Source organism: Callorhinus ursinus, unplaced genomic scaffold, assembly GCF_003265705.2.
Source record: "Callorhinus ursinus isolate GAN/ISIS: 27379988/994484 unplaced genomic scaffold, GSC_fseal_2.0 scaffold6, whole genome shotgun sequence".
NCBI lineage: Eukaryota > Metazoa > Chordata > Mammalia > Carnivora > Otariidae > Callorhinus > Callorhinus ursinus.
This window is the reverse complement of record NW_027397068.1, coordinates 25,420,747-25,425,406: the sequence shown is the minus strand read 5'-3', so window position 1 is coordinate 25,425,406 and position 4,660 is coordinate 25,420,747. Positions and strand designations below refer to the sequence as shown.

At 35.1% G+C, this 4,660-nt stretch overlaps 1 pseudogene; it reads left to right on the top strand.

Moving 5' to 3' along the window:
* The first annotated feature begins 973 nt into the window (after positions 1-973).
* Positions 974-4,026, top strand: LOC112816601 (cytochrome c oxidase subunit 1-like; annotated as a pseudogene).
* The last annotated feature ends 634 nt before the right edge of the window (positions 4,027-4,660 follow it).

Genomic DNA, 4,660 nt, shown 5'->3' with positions numbered 1-4,660 from the left:
CAACTGAGCTCTATTTGACCTAACAGGAGAAAGGGAATTAGTCACTGGCTTCAACACTGAATATACAGCAGGCCCATGTGCCCTATTTTTCCTAGCAGAATGGCCAAAATCCTCCTAATAAACATTTTCACAACAATCATCTTCCTAGAAGCATTTCACAGCCCCTATATGCCAGAACTATGTACAGTTAATATTGTCAAAACCCTCCTGCTAACCATTACCTTTCCATGAATTTGGGCATCTTACCCACAATTCCAATACAACTAATACACCTCTTGTGAAAAAACTTTCTATCACTAGATTAGCTCTTTGTATGTGACACATATCCTTGCCTATCATTAGATCAGGTATTATACCACAATCCTAAAAATAACTCTAACAGAGTTACTTTGATAGAGTAAATAATAGAGGTTCAAATCTTATTTATTATTATATTATTTTAATATATATTTTAATATGTTATTTCTTTTATTCCTAGAATTATAGGAATCAAACCTTAAAAGTTATAGCATATTCTATAATAAAGTCTAAATAAGCTATTGGGCCCATCCCCCCCAATATTGGTTAATATCCTTCCCATGCTAATAAACCCCCTCAGTTTTACATTATAACAACCATTATCTCAGGAACTATAATTGTAAGAACAAGCCCTCACTGACTATCTAAATTGGCTTTGAGTAAATATACTAGCTATTATCCTAGCTTTAATAAAAAAAAAACAAAAAACAACTTAACCCTTGAACCATAGAAGCATCTACTAAATATTTCCTAACACAAGCAACAACATCAATACTTCTTATAATGGCTATTATTAACTTAATATACTCTGGACAATGAACAATTACAAAAATCTCTAATCCAACAGCATCCATCTGCCATTAGAACAATAGCTCTCGTTATAAAATTTGGACTTTCTCTGAGTACCTGAAGAAACACAAGGAATTCCATTATCCTCAGGCCTAATTTTATGAACATGACAAAAACTTTCATCAATGTCAATCTTATACCAAATCTCATCTCCATTAATCCAGACTTAATTCCAACCATAGCTATTACATCAATTGTAATTGGAAAATGAGGTGGACTTAACAAAAACGCATATATGAAAAATCATAACCTATTCATCAATTGCCCACATGAAATGAATAACACCCATCACAATTTAAAACCCAACAATAACCCAAAATCTATTAATCTACATCATGATGACACTCACCACATTCATATTGTTATGTGTAATTCATCCACCATAACACTATCACTCTCATATATATGAAACAAAATACCCTTAATCACTACATTAATCTTTACCACCATACTATCAATAGGCCTTCCTCCTCTCTTGGGATTCCTGCCCAAATGGATAATTATCCAGGAACTGACAAAAAATTATCTTATTATACCAATATTAATAGCCATTATAGCACTACTCAATCTGTACTTCTACATGCAATTAACTTCACATCACTAATTATATTTCCATCAAAAAACAACATAAAAATAAAAGGATAATTTGAAAGTACAAAATGGTTAACTCTTTTAACACCGCTAATTATAACATCAATAACAATTCTCCCACTAACACCAATACTATCAATCTTGGAGTAGGAATTTAGTTTAGAAAAGACCAAGAGCCTTCAAAGCCCTAAGCAAGTGTATTCACTTAATTCCTAAATAGTACGAGGATTGTAAGACTTTATCCTACATCAGTTGAACACAAATCAAATTCTTTAATTAAGCTAAAACCTTACTAGATTGGTGGGTTGCCACCCCATGAAATTTTAGTTAATGGCTAAATACCCGAATCAATTGGCTTCAATTTATTTCTCCCACCACCTAGGGGGAAGAAAGGCAGAAGAAGCCCCAGCAGAGTTGAAGCTGCTTCTTTGAATTTGTAATTCAGTATGATATTCCCCACAGGGCTTGGCAAAAAGAGGACTCTACCTCTGTCTTTAGATTTAGAGGTTAATGCTTACTCAGCTGTTTTACCTATGTTCATAAACTGCTTACTATTCTCAACAAACCATAAAGATATCAGCATTCTATACCTACTATTTGGTGCGTGAACTAGAATAGAGGGAACTGCCTGAAGCCTTTTTTTTTTTTTTAAGATTATTTATTTATTCGAGAGAGCGAGAGTGCAGGGGGAGGAGCAGAGGGAGAGGGACAAGCAGACTCCATGCCGAGCGTGGAGCCCAACACAGGTCATGAGATCATGACCTGAGCTGAAACCAAGAGTCGGACGCTTAACCAACGGAGCCACCCAGATGCCCCTCTCTGAAGCCTTTTATTTTTTTTCATTTAAGTCTTTGGTTTATTTTTTATCAGTTTTAAAGTTTTCTACTTATAAAGCCTGGACACATTTTGTTAGATTTATACCTAAATATTTTTTTTTGGTGCAATTTTAAATGGTACTTTTAATCCATGTGGAACTTGGCCAACCTGGAGCTTTACTGGGAGATCACCTAATTTATAATGTAACTATAATTGCCCATGCATTCATGATAATTTTCTTTATAGTATTAGCTATTATAATTGGAGAATTTGGAAACTGTTTAGTCCCCTTAATAATCAGAGCACGTGATATAGCATTCCCCCAAATAAATAAATTAAAAAAAAAAGAAACTCATGTTAAGGGATTTTATCTATTTATTTGACACAGAGAGAGACGGTGTAAGAGGGAACACAAGCAGGGGGAGTGGGAGAGGGAGAAGCAGGCTTCCCACTGAGCAGGGAGCCCGATGCGGGGCTCAATCCCAGGACCCTGGGATCATGACCTGAGCCGAAGGCAGATGCTTAACAACTGAGCCACCCAGGAGCCCCAAATAACATGAGTTTCTGACTATTACCACCATCATTTCTGCTCTTACATCATCAGGAACCATTTGAAGAGTGTACACACCCCTAACCAGGAACCTAACTCACTAGAAGCCTCAGTCAATTTAATAATCCCCTCTCTCCATCTATGTGTATCCTCAATTTTAGGTGCTATCAATCATATTACCACAGTCATTAATATAAAACCACCAGCTGTATCTCAATACTAAACACCTTTATTCATTGGATCCCTCCTAACTACAGCCATCCTATTACTACTATCACATCCAGTCTTAGCAGCCAGAATTACCATATTACTAACAGACAATAACCTAAAACACCGTATTCTTTGATCCTGTAGGAAGAGGCAACCCAATTTGATACCAATGCTTATATTGATTTTGATTCTCCAGATATTCCAAAGTTTATATTCTTATCTTCCCTGAATTTGGAATAATTTCCTGTATTATTATGCATTATTCAGGGAAAAAAACAACCTTTTGGATATACAGGAATAGTCTGAGCCATAATACCTATTTGATTCCTAGGTTTATTGTATGAGCCCATCATATATTAACAGTAGACACAGATGTTGACATATAGCATATTTTACATCAGCTACTAGAATTATTGCCACCCTCACAGGAGTAAAAGTATTTAGCTAACAACCCTTCACGGAGGCAACATTAAATGATCACTAGCCATACTATGAGCTCTAGCTTTTATCTTCCTATTCATAAGATGTCTAGCAGGAATTGTCTTAACCAACTCATCCCTAGACATTGTTCTCCAGGACACATACTATATGATAGCACATTTTTACTACATATTATCAATAGGAGCATTATTCACCATCACGGGAAGATTTGTTCACTGATTCCCATTATTTTCTACAAGCTACAGTCAACTGTCTTGGGCAAAAATCCTCTTTACAGTCATAGTAATTGGAGCTAATATAACTTTCTTCCCTCTCAGGAATGCCCTGACATTACTCTATCCAGATGCATGCACAACATGAAACACTATGTCATCTATCGGTTCATTTATCTCCTTAACAGCAGTAATATTATCTTCATAATTTGAGAAGTATTTGCATCTAAATGAGAAGTAGCAATAGTGGAATTAACTAACACTAATCTTGAATGACTACATGGATGCCCTCCACCATATCATATATTTAAAGAATCCTCTTACATAAGCCTAAAATAAGAAAAGAAACCCTCTAAAAATGGTTTCAAGCCAATACCATAACCATTATGTCTTTTTCAATAGTGAAATATTAGTAAAACTTGCATAACTTTGTCAAAGTTAAATTGTGGGTTTAAGTCTTTATATCTCCATGGCATATCCATTCAACTAGGCTTTTAAGATGCAACATCCCACATTATAGAAGAATTCCTACACTTTCATGACCATACATAATCATCTTAACCAACGCTCTAGTTCTTTATATCATTTCACTGGTATTAACAGCTAAATTAACCCAAATAAAATAGATGTGCAAGAAGTAGAAACAATATGGACTATCTTACCAGTCATTATCCTAATCTTAATTGCTCTGCCATCACTATAAATTCTTGATATAATAGATGAGATCAACAGCCCCTCACCAGTAACTGGAAAAACTAGGCCATCAATGATACTGAAGCTATGAATATATGGACTATAAAGACTTAAACTTTGACTTCTACTTCCTGACTTCTTTGACTCCTTAAATTTTGATCCCCACACAAGACCTAAAACCAACAGAACTACAACTAGTAAAAGTTGACAACCAAGTTGTCTTACCCATAGAACTAACAATCTAAATATTAATCTCATTAGCAGATATCTTGCACTCATG